General features: G+C 32.7%; 1 protein-coding gene across 5 annotated transcripts in view; it reads left to right on the top strand.

Annotated features, from left to right (window-relative positions):
* UbcE2H (ubiquitin conjugating enzyme E2H) overlaps window positions 1-17889 on the top strand; it is a 96259-nt gene that overhangs the window by 65105 nt on the left and 13265 nt on the right. The gene's annotated exons all lie outside the window — the stretch shown is intronic.

Here is a 17889-nt window from a genome sequence, read left to right as displayed (position 1 = left end):
AAAGTCTTTAATCCGGACTCGTCGGGACTTCGGCGATTCCGAATTATCGATTTTTCCAGATTATAGATCATCAGTTTAAATCTGGTAAGATGGCATGCAGAAGTTATAAAATTAAAAATATGAAACCGTAATTTATGAAATAAAGAACAATTATGATCTAAAGGATATCAAAATTGACAAAAAAAAAAAAAAAAAAAAAAAGCTTAATATTTATTTGTTTTTTTATTAAACATTTCTTTCAATGTAAGTTGTTTAAGTTGCTTTGTTTTATGTGATAATACTTTCTCTTTAATTCTATAAACAGACATAATTTCTTCTTCAGTTACAAAGTTCCGCTGTTCAAGTCCTATAATTGCTGTGTCGAGAATACCGACTAATTTGTCAATCGAAATTTTTCCGTTTTCAATAACCTCTGTGTCACTTTCTTCACTATCGGAAGCGAATTATAATGAGGAGGAATTTGATTTAAATCATATCAAAGACGGAGTACATGGAGATAAAATACTGCATTTAGTAAGGAATTATAAGACAAATAAAATAAAAACATCTGCCCTGAAGATAAGGATAGTGCTGACAGATCAACTTCCAATTCATTGCGCGCCGTGTCGTTTCCCTTCCCCCGCAGAGCAGCGTGAAATTGATAAACATATTTCGGAATGATTAGATAATCAAAGGATATGCCTTTATCCATCTTTTGCAGCAATTCCACTTTTGGTTTAATGGACTTCGAAACATACTTTCGCTTTGTAGATCCTTTACATATTAGTAAATATATATCGGAAATTCTATTTGACATAATCGAAAGTTCAAGCTTACTTTTATAAAATTGCTGTAACAGTCTGCAAAAAATAATAAGCCGGATCCAATTCGAAGATTAAGGAACAACGCAATCTGCAACATTACCTGAATTAGATAATTTCAGCTTAGCTTATACCGTCCGTTATACATTAAACGCGCTTGCGTAAACGTATTATGTGCATGCGCACACGCATATTCGCAGCCGTAAAGGTCTTATGCGTCGCTCTGGCGCATATGAGCATGCGTCAGAGCGACGCATGCGCAGAAATTTTGTAGATTTGAGGTCCGGATTATAGGTCATTCCGGATTATGGGTGTCCGAATTAACGACTTTTGACTGTATTTGTTGTAATTTCTGATGAGTTTAAGTTGCTTTACAGATATAGATTTTTTTTCTTTTCTTAAGTATCTGTTGGCCACTCTGTATCAAAGTTAGTTGTCATAGTTACAATGAAATTGTCATTCCATCAAACTTATCAAATGTGATGTCATCTGTTTCACATTCTTCTTTTATAATTTTCCTTATAGGTAGAATGAAAAAAATTCATAATCTTTTCTTACGGATTGTACCAATCACATAACATTTTGTTTCTTCAGTTGCATAAACAACATGTGTGATGTAAAAAAGTTGAAAAAATATACATAATGGTTTGAAGGAATTTTCTCCATTCTTAAAAGATGTTTCATCTTTACCTAGTCCAAAATCAGTCAATTTCTGTGCAGATTTATCTGAGTATAAATCAGAATGATAAGAGTATCCTTCAGAGGAACAGAAACATCATTTGAACAACCCCAAAATGAACGGGTTTTCTTTTGAGAATCATTTTGTATGAATGTCTAACAAAATACCATCTGCTCATTGATAGAAAGTTGTTAAAAAAAAAAAAAAAAAAAAAAAAAAAAAAACATGCTGCATGAAATGGCCATGTAAAATATTTAAGTAGGGACAAATATTGAACATTTTTTTGGTTTTATTCAGTGCATTTTCATCATCTAAATTCAAGTTCTACTTAATATTAGTATATATAGAATGGATCATTGCTGCATGAATTTAATGGACAACTGGCATCTTCAGCAAACAACTAGTACAGTCTCCTTGAGACCAGTAAGACTTTCTTGAGGAAGACATACATAACCAGTGTAAAGCCTACAGGAACAGAAAGAGAAAAATTTTGTCTATTTATTTACATATTTTACACTTTCTTGGGATATATGTTCTCAAGATTCTAATTACATTATTGCAAAAACATGGGACACTAGATCATGTAATTTTTCTTTTTTAAAACTGTTTCTTTTTTGCTTCTTTTATGAGTTTTTTGTCGACAGGTATCTTTATATATACAGGAGAAAAATTTTTCCAAGCAATTTTTTTTTAAAATTTTTTCAATGATTTAGTTTTTTTATAACATTTTAGGTGAAAAAAATAAATCTCAATTTCACCTAATACGTCTTTTGACATTTAACTATGGCCTCTTAAATGTCGCTCATTTACAACAAGCAGTAGTATTCCTGAAAGATCATTGCATTTTGGAACTGGAAGTGACACTCTTCTGTATTAATAAGTGATTCAGTCTTTTAAATGACATTTTTCATGTAATAGTTTATTGAATCTCAAGCTATTAGCTGTGTGAAATTTGCGAGAATAACAAAGGGAATGGTAAATGATTCAGTTTCTATGAATTACCAATATGTCCATATAAGTAATGGACACCGGAGCAGCTCAAATTATAAGTATGAATTTCACGTAAAAAAAATATTTTCTCACATTTTTATCAAATTTAATTAAGCCAGTTTTTCATTATGGTTCATTTACATAGTTCTCTAATTTCTCATTAGCCATGATTCAATGTCTCAGAAGATTTCTGTTCCTTGTAGAGATTCTTTTAATCCTAAGATGGCTCGGTAATTGCTGAAGATATCTTTTTCAGAGAAGAAAAACATCCGAACAGAGGTCCTTCGGTTTGGGAAAGAATTTGATGTATCTTGGACTTGCATATGAATTTTATGATCAGTGAAGGAAAACTTTGTCAGTAGATTTGTTATAAAGGCCCTTATAGGAGCTTACTTTTTCTTTAAAGCCTTTTTTTTTTTTTTTTTTTTTTTTTTTTTAAGTGCTTATTTTTGGCCTTTAGTGCTTTTTTTTTTAATCCTTTGTTTTTAATGAACGTGCATTTTTTCCCCGTACCAAAGCCGAAACTAAATAAACAACTTTTCTTCCTTGTATGCAACATCAGATGGTGAATCATACTCCCGGAAATTGCTTTCTCCCCCTTCCTCTGCATTAACGTAAACTATGGTGCGCGTGAGAGTACTGACAGGTGCACGTCGTTTCTATTGACCAAAGAATTGAAAACGGTAGAAAATTCCGGTACATTTGGTATTCTTTTCCTCCCACCCAAATACTGCACACGTTTGAATATTTATCAAGATTTTAATAATTTGCATTCTCCTTCCGCGTGGTCAGTTCATATTCGTGTTTATTATGATCGTTATGCTTATATTATGAGCATATGTATGAATATTTATAATAATATACTTGCAGTAACTGCTGAAGTATAGATAAACTTCCAAAAATGGGTGTGTTTTTACACAGATTAGCTTTCTAAGGAATAATATTCGGAATGGCTTAAATAAAAGGAAAGTAATCGAATAGTCAAAATAATTTTATTTTCTTTGCCAATACATTATACAGTACGGAGGTTGGGAGTTTCTCCGCAAAATCTCTAATATTGAAGCAGCGGACTTTTTTTTTGTCACTGTCCAATCTGGATTGAATAGGACTAAAAGTTTTTGCAGTCTACCCAACCCAAGTGAAGATTGATTCTATTCTGGAAATTTAATACAGTCTGTTGAAAATTAGAATCAGAAACACCCCAGATTAGTAAGTCTCTTTCTTTCTCTTTTTTTTTTCCCCCCCCTTTATTTAGTTCTTTGTTTTCCGTATACCGGCAGGTGTTGATTCCGATTGCATAATATCACATATGGAAGAATTATGCCGCACGTATTGCACAATAATGTTTGCTGTATTTTGCATTGATAATTAATGTTGATGTTCAATCTGAGATTTGTTTATGAACACTTAAAAGAGTTTTACTGTACTTTCTAAGCAGAATATTTCTCAGTTCCGTTGGTCTATTTTTATATGATGCACATATCAAAACGTCAAAATCATTTATTTGGCTCGAAACGTCAAAATCATTTATTTGGCCGAGAAATCTAAAGAACGGCTACAATCTCCCTCACTCCTCTTTTTCCAGTTACTATCTGGAATATTCGGGAATTTCTGAGAATGCGGGTTAGTTATGCTTTTACTGTTAAAGGATGACTGGATGAAGCAATTTCACGTCTTCTGATTTCAGAAATGTGCATCTCTTTTACTTAAATTACTTTGCTTGGAATATATGTTAAGGAAAAACTGTTATGCAATGAAAATTTAGAAAATGTTCAGAATTTTGATTTAAGTTAAATTATTTAAATATTAATATGAGTGGAAAAATAAATTGTATTTATTATTAGGTGCCAAATGAATACAATTAATATGGCTTATTATTTATTTTCTATATTTTCAACTGAAATATCATCATTAAATCGTGTAATATAGTTTAATTCTGCATAGTTTTTTTTTCTCTCATTGTAAACTAATTCTGTAAATTGAACTGTCATTCAAAATTAAAAAAAAAAAAAAAAGTTAATTGTTTTCCATTGTTGAAGTAATGCTCATTCTCTTAATAAATATTGCATTGCTCATATTTTAAATTACAAGTCTAATTTTTCTTTTAAGGTTATGCAGTTGTGTATAATGTAATTAGACAGGTGCTTATTTTTTCCTTAAAATGTGCTTGAAAAGTGCTTATAGGTGCTTATTTTTTTAACTAAAATGTGGCTATGAACCCTGTCATGGAAATCTTATGATTCTGTCTTGGAATCCTAGGCAAAAGTCATCATTGTCATAATTATGTCATATAGAAGGAAGTTTTCTCCACAAAAATGACTGATTTCAACATTGATTCATAATTTCTTTCTTTTTCTTAAAACCTTCCACTGCAAATAATATGAATATAGAAATGTCCCACTGTTAAAGATTATCAAGGATTAATGTATGATTTTTTATAAGGAATATGGAACGATCTGTCAAAATTGAATGTAAGATCTATAAAGACACCATCAAATCTGAAACTTCTGTTTCAAACATCAAACATGTTCATATTAAAAAATCTGAAAGCAAAGTAACAATAGGGGGAAAAATCAAGTACATTATATACAAATTGCAGAATTCTTCATTTTTCAGCTGATAATGTAACATTTGTGAACTGTCAGATATTTCAATGATTCATGCTAGATATTTCAATGATTCATGCCAGATATTTCTATGATTCATGCCAGATATGTCATGATATTATTTGATATTAGAACGGGAAGTTAGTTTCTACATATGTTTTCAAGGACAGTAAAAAGAAAGAAATAAAATGCTTCAGTTTAAAAAAAAGTGTTCTATTGCATCATGCAATAGTTTCAAATTTGTGTACACTAGAATATCACTTCCATAAATATGGAGGAGATTTGTTTATAAGAAACTGTATTAATTATATTAAAAAGTTGAAATTTTCATTAATTTATTTCAAATGTTTCTTTTCAATTGAAAAATTTCCTTATTTTTAAAATGATCTAAATATAAATTTATGGGAAATATCATTATGAATTTTGTATATATGTAAATAATTTCAGTGAAATTGTAGTATTTTTTATATAATGTAATATAAAATACTAGAAAGAGATGAAGGTCTGCCAGAAAAATAAGATTACAGGGGGCACGTCTATTTAACTTTGAGGTAAATGGCTATCTCGCTAAACTGCCGAGATATTGCCAGTCTGAAGATGCTTTAATGACCAATTTTTAACTCCAAATTTGAGAAATCATCAAAAGTTGTCAAACCTGGCAACATTTTCATCCAGTCCCTGTATAACTGTAATTGGTGTTGTAACTACATAACTGTAATTGATCCCTATATGTAACTGTAATCATATCCAGTTCTCACATGCATTCCAGTAATTTCAAGAAATGGAAGGTACTAGAGATTCCTCACTATCTGAGAGAAAATTATATAAAACCAGAAGAGCATCAGTTTCTCAGTTGTTTAATTCATCTTTGAGTATGGAGTATTGGCAGATCTCTATGTGAGCTTTGCCTTTTAGATGCACTTTGCATTATACTGTGATTAATGCTCTTAGTAGTTTGAAGTATAACTATTGTTTGTACTCTCTGATGCTGAGAAGAGCTGTATAAGAAGTTTTGTGGGAAGTAACAGAACTTTAAAGCTTTTTTTCTTAGTAAAATAAGTTTTATCAAGCTGTCATTGGTTCTGTATGCATTCAATCTATTATGAACTTATATACACACAACAATTTTTGGTGTCAGCAGTGGGATTGAATGCTGATGATAAGATCGATGAAGGAGCAACTAAGACAGCACATGGAAGCCTTTACTGCATTCAAAGAAGAGATGAAAACAGGACATGAATTCATTAAAGAAAAGATGAAAGCAATCCAAGATGAGATGAAAGTTGGCCAATAGTCAGTCAAAGAAGAGATGAAAGAATTGCAAAAGAAAATGAAAAGAGAAATAACTGCCCTAATAGAAAACAAATTCGAGGCTATGGAATGTAGAGTAGACACAGTTGAATATAAAGTTGGAGAAATCCGAGAAAGAATTTCTGCTGTCGAACAAGTAATCAAAGAAAGAGTTTCTGCTGTCCAATAACAAAATGAAGAAAGTTTCTACTATTGAATAACAAATTGATGACAGAGTTTCTGCTGTTGTCACCAAAGAAATCAATAGCTCAAAATAATGCATAATGACAGCTGGTTAGTAATTCTGATGTCTTTAGATTTGTCTGTCCTGACTCTCTTTAAAGCTGTTCACATATGATGTAAAAACGTTCTGGCAAGTGTATACGACTCGGTTCTCTGTAGTGTCAAATGGATGGGATTCCGAAGCCAAAGCCTGCCATTTCACCACTTCTTTGAAAGAAGATGCAGCATATATCCATCAACCTGTGTCCAAAAATAAAAGGCTAGACTTCAAAGCTCTGTTCAGTGCATTGGAGTTGTGTTTTGAGCAAGAAGTATTCAAAAGACTGGCAAGTGTGTACATGCCGGTCTTTTAAATAGCATGCTTCAGTTAAAATATCTCTAACAGAAGCCCATGGAAACATTCCAGGAGCTCGCCACAGATGTTCAAAAGCTGTCGCAGCTCGCTTTTTTGGACTGCCCATCTGAAACAAGAGAAATCGTACCCCTGCAGTACTTCCTGGATAGCATCAGAAAGTCCTGCGAATGATGTTTTTCAAGAATTTGAGAAGCACTTTAGTGTCTACCTTGAAATTAGAGGTACTGTGGTGAGCAACCTGTAAAGACCATGAAATTTTCTTCTCCTCCTGTCCAGCAGTCATAGCTTCTCATGTCCAGGAACCAGTGGATCAACTGACTGCTTGTCTAGATGATTTGACTAGACAAGTCAATGTTTGAGATGGAATAGGAGTGCCCTCTTCCTAGAACTGACGACATTCTGGATACTCTTTTTGAAAGCAAGTGGTTTTCGATGCTTGATTTAAAGAGTGGATATTGGTAGGTAAAGATATACCCTGATGAGTGAGAAAAGACATTTTCTACCGGTCAAGAACTTTGGCAGTATAAGGTGATACCATTTGGATTACGTAATGTGCCATCCATTTTCAAATGCCTCATGGGAGTCATGCTGAGAGGTCTTTCCTACAAAACCTGCCTGGTATGCTTTGATGTCATCTTCGTGATCGACAAATGCTTTGAAGAGCATTTAAAAGACATTAGGAAGGCATTTCAGGAACTGAAGTAAGCCAATCTAAAGTTAAGTCCTGCCAGATGTAAATTTGTTCAGACAAGAAGTGACCTACCTTGAACATGTCATCTCTAGTGAAGGTGTGTGTACGGATATGAAAAATGTCTCAAATTAAAGATCGGAAATGTGAATCAAATGAAAATGTCCCATCAGCTGCGAAGATTCTTGGGGCTTCGCACCTACTGTAGGAGACTTGTGAAGGACTTTTCTTCCATTACTAGACCCCTTAACAAACTAACAGAGAGTGAAAGTTCTTGTGGGTTAAAGAGTGTGAAGATGCCTTTAAAAAACCGAAGTAACCTTTAACGTCAGCAACAATTGGGATGTATTCTCAGCTTAACAAATCATTCATTCTTGACATGAATGTGAGCAATGAGAATTTGGGTACTGTTTTGTTCCAAAATAAATAGACAGGAACATGTCATAGCATACTAGAGCAAATGTGTTTCTAAACCAGAGAGGAATACTGTGTGATCACAAAAAAGTTGCTCACCACAGTTAAAGGCATAAAACATTTTCCAACACTGTACTCACTCCTCATGTGTTCCAGTGATTTTGAGAAGTGGAGAGCATTAGATATTTCTTGGTGCCTGGGGTTAAACTGTATAAAATCGAGAAGAACATCAGCTTATCAGTTGTTTACTTCAGTGTTGAGTATAGAATATTGAGAGTGGTAAACTGTATAAGATCAAGAAGAGCATCAGTTTCTCAGTTGTTTCAGTGTTGAGTACAGAGTACTGAGAGATCTGCATGTGATTTTCACCTTTCAGATTGCCTTTGCATTACTCTGTGTTTAATCTTTTTAGTACTTTGTAGTGTATTTACTGATTGTACTCTACGATACTGAGAAGAGCTGTATGATTATTTTTGTGGAAAGCTCTAGAACTCTAATTTGGTTGGATTATAATTAATCTTTTAAGAATCTGTAGACAGTCAACAATATATTTACAATTATTGAACTTTCTTTAAGTCTTAAACACATGCCTCTTACTCTCATGACATTTTGTCAGCCCTGGTTATGAAATAAAGTTTAATTCTTTAAGAAATGTTTAAATATTTTTTCAAAATTTTTTCAAACTCCTTATTATTGTATGTATTATTGTCTGTTTATTACATGTCTTATTTTTCTTATGTAATTTTTATCTCTTACTGAATTTTCATTTGACATTCAAAGTAATGTACTGTCCAAACTTCTTAGGAATATATACATCAGAATGATTATTGTTTTATACAGCCAAAATTAGATGAAATAATTTGCATTAAAATTTGTAAAAAGCCATATTTATTAGATTATATTTTAGCTATTGTGTTTCCTAAATTTAAAGCAGTCTTCAATTTTAAATATCATAATCTAATTTCTGACTTCATTTTGAAAAATTACATTGAGATGTGTACAAAGAATTACTCTTGGAATGTAAGTAAAATTTTTTTGTTTTAAATTTTAATTTCAGTCTTTCTTTTTCTGTATATTGAAACCGTTCTAATTCTTTGTTTTTGTTTTCATCTTTGGAGTTTTAATTCATTACATTAAAAAAAAAAAAAAAAAAAAAAAAAAAGTATGTTGATTTGCAATGTGATTGACTGGATAGCTGCACTTCAGTGTCACTGTTGGCATAGATGAAGGGATTATTTTAATCGAATAGAGAAGTTAAGAGAGCTTTTTCTAGAATTATTTAGATTTTGCCTTGGCTTCCTGCAGCATCAATGAAAATGATACGATAGACAGAATGGGTAATTTGTTATTAAAACTGAATCCATTTCCTGCACCTAAGATTGCACTGTTTGTATTTTTAAGTGGGATGTGTTTAATTTAAATATAGCACATTTCCATGGCATTTTTTTCCTTCTTTCGAACGAGCCGTATAATTAGAGCATTTTAGCGAAATTTACGGAATGACTGTTAACTTTGCTGCTAAAACTATAGTAGGTCTAAATGACCTTCATAGTTTTAGTAGCACAAATTTTATGTAATGGACTGAAGCAGCAATTACTTAGTTTTACGTAATGGACTAAAGCAGCAAATACTTAGTTTGCATGACAAAAATGGAGTTGCTAGATCGCATCTTGTTTTTCTGTATTGAAAAGAATAATTATAGGATTTTTGACAGTACTGTATGATTCACAAATTATGAGCTGTGTTATCATTTTTAATATATGTTTTTCAAAGTTTTTAATTTGGCAGTATTTACATATTTTAAAACATTTCTGAGCCAGAGTTCTGTAGGCAACTAATATTCTGCTAGTAATTCTGTAAAAGTGTAAGTATGCTAATTATGTATTAATATGTGATTAGCTATAATGATTGTTTATTGGAGAGTTTTTTTAGAAATAAATATTTAAGGTTTTTGCAAGGAGAAAAATATTGAGAAAGTGTTTTTGATGAAACTCGGAAACTGCATTCACAATTTAAGTTAATGTACAGTGACCATATGTGCTCTTTTCCTCTCCTTTTTAAGACCTTAAATTTCTATCCAGCCATGTTTATTAGTTATGTATGATTTAGCTTTATGTATGTTTGTGTGTGGAAATATTTGGTACTTTTCTTTTACTACAGCACCATTCACCAAATATGCATTGAAGCACTAAATAATTACTAAATGTGGTAGCTTCTTTATATCATAATGAATAGCTTTCAAGTGGTTATATATATAATGTCTAATTTATGGAATTCTCTTTTTTTTTTTTTTTTTTTTTAATCAAAAACATGAGAGAATTGAACTAAACAGCCTTGACGTTGTGCATTTTAAACACTGACAACCTTGACATTGTGTATTTTATTTGTTTATTACATGCAAAATAGTTATTCTTTTCATGAAGCTTTATGATTAATTATGGTTGTCACTGTCTAGTTTGATGTAGCACCAATTTTTGTATGTTTGGCACTAAAAACAGAAACTGGTAACATGAAGTACCAAAGGAAGATGATTTAATTTTATTATTTTACAAATCCTAGGGAATCATTAAGAAACTTAACAAATGCAGAACACAGTAAAAGGTGGAAAATATCAGAGCTTATGAATATGTGGATGGCAGAGTTTTGAGAGCATAGTTCTAATAAGGAGAAAAACATCTGTTACTGACCAAGTCATCATCTTACCTTAATGCTAGTTGAAGTTTCCAAGAGCAGTTAGTAGTGAAATATAAAATAATATTCAAAATTCAAACTGATTAAAATTAGGTGGTTTGAAACAGTAATTGAGAGCAAAATCAGAAACTCGAAAATTTAAAGATTTCTTGTTTACTGCTATAATTCCTCAAACCTATGAATTGTGTGGTATGTCATATACTTTCTCATCTTTTTGAAGTGTGGCATTTTTCACATTTGAAATATCTTCTTTTATTTTCAAATATCATGAGCATGGCCATATTTAGGGGGAGCCTCAGCTTCCCCTAAATATCCCCTTCTCGATATTAAATCCTAACTACAGCCATGATTATGTATGTATGTAATTTATTATTTTTTATTTATTTATTTATTTATTTATTTATTTTATTTTTTTTTTTATTATTATCATCAGATTTTTTTAATTGTGTTTCAGTAAAAAGTAAATGATGTCTGAATAAAAGAAATAAGAGTTTATTACAGAACTAATAAAATCAGGTGTATGATAAACAGTAAGTAGACTTTGTGTGTTTGATAAAACACTTAAAGTCTATCTGTTATAATAAATAAACAATAGATAGACTTTGTATGTTTGTGGTAAATGTATTTTAAACACTTATTTTTACTTTTATTTCAAAAACGAGAAAAAAATGTTAGATTTTGGTGTTTTAACCCTCCAAGCATTATGTGTTTGGCAATTAAATTTCAAAGTTTCTTAGAATGTTATGAATAAATTCTATTTTCTTAATTATAATTCCAAAATAACCAATGACGCCCACTAGCAGCCGAGTGGCGGTTAAGTCGCTGAACGCTGATAGTTCGGTCCGAGGTTCGAATCCAGCGAACGGGCTGGCTACATGGCCACTTTAGATTGGAATTTATCTTTTTTATACACATTAGTATTTCATAAACTTGTGTAAATCTTTGTAAGGGTATATGCAGAGATTCTTTTCTTGAAGATTGTTTTATCTCCAAAAATAATAAAAGTGGACTAAGTGGATTGCAACAGTCTTTTAAATATCACAGTTCTAAAATTAATTACTTATGACTTTCAATGAGCTGTTTCACAGTATCTCTTGTATGCCATCAATGGCTGACCCAGATCACAAGTCACATGGCTACATTGCAGAGTCATAGGTGTGAACATACTACCCGGCTTTCCAATGTGTTAGAATTCAAACAATTATAATTTAAAGGTATGTAAACAAATTAAGATAAAATCATCAAAATTATAATCAAACATTTAACATATAAGTCAACATTTAAACTAAAAGTAATACAACATAAAATTAACTTGCATTATAATAATTTATGCAGAGCATATTGTCAGAACACAAATAGTCAGCAAAAAGCTCATCTTTTTCATTAACTAATTTGTTTAACTTTTTTAATTCTGTATTTGCACTTCTGAAATTATCAGCATGGTCACCAAATAGTTTTGAACATTTAACTAATGCTTCGGACAATTATCAATTCCAAATGGATGTACATATATAAACCTTTTGATATATACATTTCCTCTTGTCCCCCCCCCAATGACAGATTGTGAACAATTGCAAATGTAACCCAGTCCATTAATCTATGCAAGGCCGGATGTGGTGGTCTCCTTTATTATAGAGGCACCTAATAGGTGGGCCACCATCGCCTTTCCTATGAAGGGACGGACAATTACGACCATGCCTTCTCCGGGATTCGAACCTAGGCCCTTCGGTATCGCAGTCAGCTTCCCTGACCACTATACCAACTGGGCGGCACATTTCCTCTTGTTTTTGTATTTAAATAAGAAAGGATTTAGCCAAATTCCGTACAGTTAAGTGTAAATTTAGCTGTAATCTTTTCATCAGGTAGGTAATCCATGATTTGCTGAGCTGTTGTGGGATTAGCCTTGAAATCTGTTGTACACATTTTTACAACCTTCCTACAAACATTGCTACCATTTACAATCCAAAATTTTGGTCTTATATGATATAATAAAGGCTGAGAACCTACATGCAGGTATTTAAAATGATGGTAATTAACTACCAACTCTGTTAATTTATGTTTAGAAGGCAGAATAATAGGAAAGGAATAGAAAGGCATAATGATGAGAACACATTTTTACAACCTTCCTACAAACATTTCTACCGCATATCATCCAAAATTTTTGTCTTATGTAATAAGGAATGAGTTATTTATAATGATAGTTATTAACTATTAACTTTATTAATTTATGTTTTACTACCTCTTGTCGAATAAAGGAGTTAAGATGCTTAATAGAACTATCCTTTGGAACCATATACCTGACTTTTTAAGACCATTTATCTTGATTTTAAAATACTTACCTTGCACTAATCTTAATAAAGTTTCTTCAGCTGTTCTTAATCCCCCCACTTGTAAATTACCTACCTTTTTTGGTACTTTCTAACAATTTATATACAACCTAAAACAAAAATTTATACAGTACCGTCTGGACTTCGGCAATTCCGAATTTGGGATTTTTCTGGATATTAGATCATCAGTTTAAATTTAGTAAGATGACATGTAGAAATTATAAAATTAAAAATATAAAATCGTGATTTATGAAATAATGAAGTATTTATGATCTAAAGGGATCAAAATTTACAAAAAAAAAAAAAAAAAAAAAAAGCTTAATATGTATTTGCTGACCTTATTATACACTTCTTTCAGTGTAAAGTTGTTTAAGTTGCTTCGTTTTTTTGTGCTAATACTTTCTCTTCAATTCTGTAGACAGACATAATCTCTTGTTCAATTCCATTGTTAAAGTCCTGTAACTGCTGTGTCAAGAATTCTGACTAACTTGTCAATCAAAAAAGAATTTTTTGTTTTTGTTTTTGTTTTCAATAACTTCTCTGTTACTTTCTGCCCTATCGGTAGTGGTATTTTCTGGATTTAAAACCATACTACAGATTTTGACATTCATTGATTGATGATTGAGATCATCACAATGAAAAACTTCTTTTATATCATCTTAATTTATTACCGCTTCTCCACATTTCTTTACAAATCCGTTAATTGAGAAATTTTACCTTTGTTTTGCGATATTGGAAAACCTTTAAAATTAGCGGCTATCGTCATCCAAATTTAACTGTCCTTCGCTATTGTCCCAGTAGATTGGGAGATATAGAACTGTCTTTTTTTTTTTTCTTCATAGTATACACTTGCATGTTTGCGGAGCTGTGATTGTGAAGAAGCTATGAGTACATGAGGGGTTTTTACCGATTTATGTGTTCATACTTCTTCATGACCTTTGCCATGTTTCTTGCAAGAATTGGGTACATTTTGTAAGGTATTGGGTAATATGAGTAGCCATGAATGGAATGAAATGGAGAATTGTCAGTAGATTAGAAGACAGCCAGTTACAAGCACAGATGGATACAGAGTTCAAAGTAACACTCAATGTCATCAGCAATTTGTGAAACAATTTGAGAAATGATCCATCTGAAGCAAATCTTGACAAAGTCCAAGATCCACCATAATAAATGAGGATCGTGTTTGGCATTTTCAGCACAGCAACACGGACCTGTACAGCTCTCGCATAACCTGTATGGAACCCGAGTTTTACAATCTGCAGTTGCCGAAAGGCTTCACAAGATAGAGCTGTATGCCAGAAGACCTGCTGTTTGCGTATTGCTTGCCACATTTAACATGGAGCAAACAACATGTGTCATGGACCAAATTTCAGTGGAGCACTGTGCTTTTTTACGGATGCATCGAGATTCAGTCTGAATGCTGATTCTCAGCGTACCTGTGTCTGAAAAAAGTCTGGAACATGATACCATACCTTTCTTATCAGGAAAAGGATTATTACGGTACTGGAGGTGTAAAGGTTTGGGCAAACATTATGTTGGGTGCCTGCACACCCCTGCATGTGTTTGTTTGACTGCTGTGAGATTTTGAAGCTTTGTATTCATTTTTCATGGGTGAAGTTGGTCCTAGGCTCCCTGTTAACAAACAACAAGCTCATCCACATAAGATTCATCTGGTCAATGATTACCTGAAAAGGTAGGATATTCACTGTATGGATTGCCCAGCCAGTTTTCCTGACCTTAATCTTATAAAGCATGTCTAGGATGCTCTTGGGAGGGCAATTTCATGTGGCCATCCTTCTCTGAGAATCATCCCAGAGTTAAAAACTCTTTTGCTGCAGGAGTGGAATCTACTACCATAGGGACTCCTTATCTGCCTAATCTCTAGTGTGCCATCATTCTGCAGAACTTGTCTGGCTGTGAGAGGATACCATATCCCATATTATTCTCATTTTCAGTTCGATATCATAATGTGGAATTTGGACATTACTGGACTATGAACTGTACGGATAATCATGCATACATAAAATGATTTTTGAATACTACATCTCTTTCTCTGTTATAAATGTATATTCCTGCCAAATTTCATTAAAATCTCTCTATTAGTTTTCAGAAATTTAACATGATGTGAAATTCTATAATTTTTTTTTTTTTTTTTTTCAAGAGTGTAAAGTTCATTTTTTTTAGCACTTTATTTTGTAAAGCTAGTTTCAAATCTTGTGGATGTAATTGTTTTGCTCTTAAGAGCTCATAAAAAAACTTTTGCCAAAAGTCAGTTTCAGCCAAGGTATTAAAGTTAAGATCTGCTAGTTTTATATTATTTAATCCCTCTATACAAATGTTACTTTGGGGTAATACACTTTTGGGTGGTTTTAAATCTTTTATTTTTTGCACAATTAGAAAATCCAGTTCCTTTCAAAAAATTTGATCTTTGTTTTTGGTTTTAATGCATTCCTTAATCATCATAGATGAATCATTCAAACAGAAAACTACCTCCCCCCCCCCCCCGCTTTTTTTTAAGCCTATCTGCATGATTTTTGCCCGTAAGCTAGATCCAGAAGAGTTCAGCACTGTTGAAATTGACCTAATTTTTTTCTTCACTAAACAAGTAGCTGTACTCAACAAAACACTTCCCAGTTTATTATTCACAGGTCTCATCTCTACAGTGGAGTGCTTTAGCACTTTGATCCTGTCCCTAGCCCTCAGCTTATCAGTCTTGGAGCATGTGTTGAAATTACTGTCCATATATTTAACTATAGAAGAATTGGTTTTATTCTTGTCTGGTAAAAACTACAAGCTTTGATTGTGTATTTACATCAGAAACAGGAGATGTTTCTTTTAGAATTTTTAACTCTGTGATTAGCAGGAAAAAAAAAATTAAAACAAAGATCGTGTTTTTTTACTATTTCTAACCTTTTATCTGTGGACAGTTTTTTAAATTGAGGACATTTAAACAATGCATGAGATTAAAATTCTAATTACTCGCTTAAACTAGGCAAACTCTGTTTTTAATGTTTCTTTTCACCAATTTTCATGTTAGCATCTAACTTTTGATTCAACTCACATGGAAAAATAATAGATGCAAATCCATCTGCTTTTTCTTCTAATATTTCAAATGTTTGAATGCATTTACTCATGCGATCTGTTAAATTTAATATGGCAAATGGTGACTCATTTTGCATATTCGATTTTTAAAAAAATCTCTGTAAATGGAGCGGGAGTCTTTTTCATCGGACCAGACGGAGTGCGGAAATGCCACAGTATTCCTGTTGAGAAAATCACCTCCAACTATACATGCGAGCTCGTCGCCATCAAAAGTGCTCTGGAGATCCATCTCTCTAAAGAAGACCAGAGTTCCAAGGGCATCATCATCTTCTCTGACTGCAGATCAGCATTGCAAGCGATCCAGAAGGGCAAATGTCAACTCAGTCATCAGATCATTGAGTTCATAAACAAAATCATTGCTGCCCAAAGATCTTGCATCTTACAATGGATACCAGCACATGTAAATATTTTTGGTATTGAGAAGGCGATGAGCTTGCAAAGGCATCCTGTGATTCTCCTCAGCCATCTAACTGCCTAACCCTCGTTGATGCCAATGCAGTTGCCAGCCAAAGACTAATCGGTCAAGTTAAAGGAAACTCCATCCCGGAATTGAACTGCGACAGAGCCATATCGACTGTCATAACTAGACTTAGGACAAATCACTTAAAAGGGATGAGGATTTCTGCAGACGGACAGCGTAACACCAACATTTGCCCTCATTGCCCAGATGACATCCCACTGTCTCGCCATCACATCTTCAGCTGCCCAGCAATCCAGGCCAGACTGTATAACATCGGCATTGAAGACCCAGTGGATTTACTTTATACTGATTGAGCTGCCGAGGTTGCAAAAGCTGTCTTTGACAGCTTTGAAGCTATGTAATTGTACTTTGTCATAGACACGACATCATCATCATTTGCCTTAGTCACTTTAGCTGTGACTGATCGAAATTCGAGTGTAAGCATCACTCAGAGCATTGTATTAGACGCCGTGATAATCATCAGCAAAAACAGAATCCATTGTTGTTGTCATAGCAACAAGTAATGGATTTTAACTTGATCAGAGAACATCGACACCAAATCGCACATCTTCAGCTGCCGCGCAATCCAGGCCAGATTGTTTAACATCGGCATTGAAGACCCAGTGGGCCTACTTTATACTGATAGAGCTGCCAAGGTTGCAAAAGCTGTCTTTGACAGCTTCGAAGCTATATAATTGCACTTTGTCATAGACACGACATCATCATCATCATCTCTGTAAATGCATGTAGATTTGTTCCATTTTATTTGAGTAATATTTCTCTTACAATGACCAAGCAAGATCATAATTTGCATCCATAATAGCAGCATATTGTGTGATTCAAACAGCATCTCCTTTTAAAAAGGATTTGAAATATTGAAATTTTGATAAGTTTGGATTTTTAAGAATACTGACTTTAAAAATGTATTGAAATGGTAACCAATCATGTGAATTGCCACTGAAAATGGTTATGGATATTTTTGTCTTAATTCCATTTAAAGTTTTGTCTGAAGTGGCAACTAAATTTTTTGAATTTCACAGGTTTCTTTTTATCTCAGGTGTCATATTTTAAATTACTTCAATAACTTCTTTATGTTCACCAGCATAAGTATCAGTTTCTTTTTCATCATAAACATTGTAAATGGTTTCGAAAATAGCTTTAGAATCTGATTCTAAACTTTTTAAACTTTTCTTCAGTTACATCAAAATCATGATTTTAGAGCAACTAGGATCTCCTAACTTCTA

This window comes from Stegodyphus dumicola, chromosome 8 (assembly GCF_044657685.1).
Source record: "Stegodyphus dumicola isolate Sdum_Otavi_A_Nest chromosome 8, ASM4465768v1".
NCBI classification, from domain to species: domain Eukaryota; kingdom Metazoa; phylum Arthropoda; class Arachnida; order Araneae; family Eresidae; genus Stegodyphus; species Stegodyphus dumicola.
Note: the sequence above shows the minus strand (reverse complement) of the source record. Positions and strands in the feature narration are given on the sequence as shown.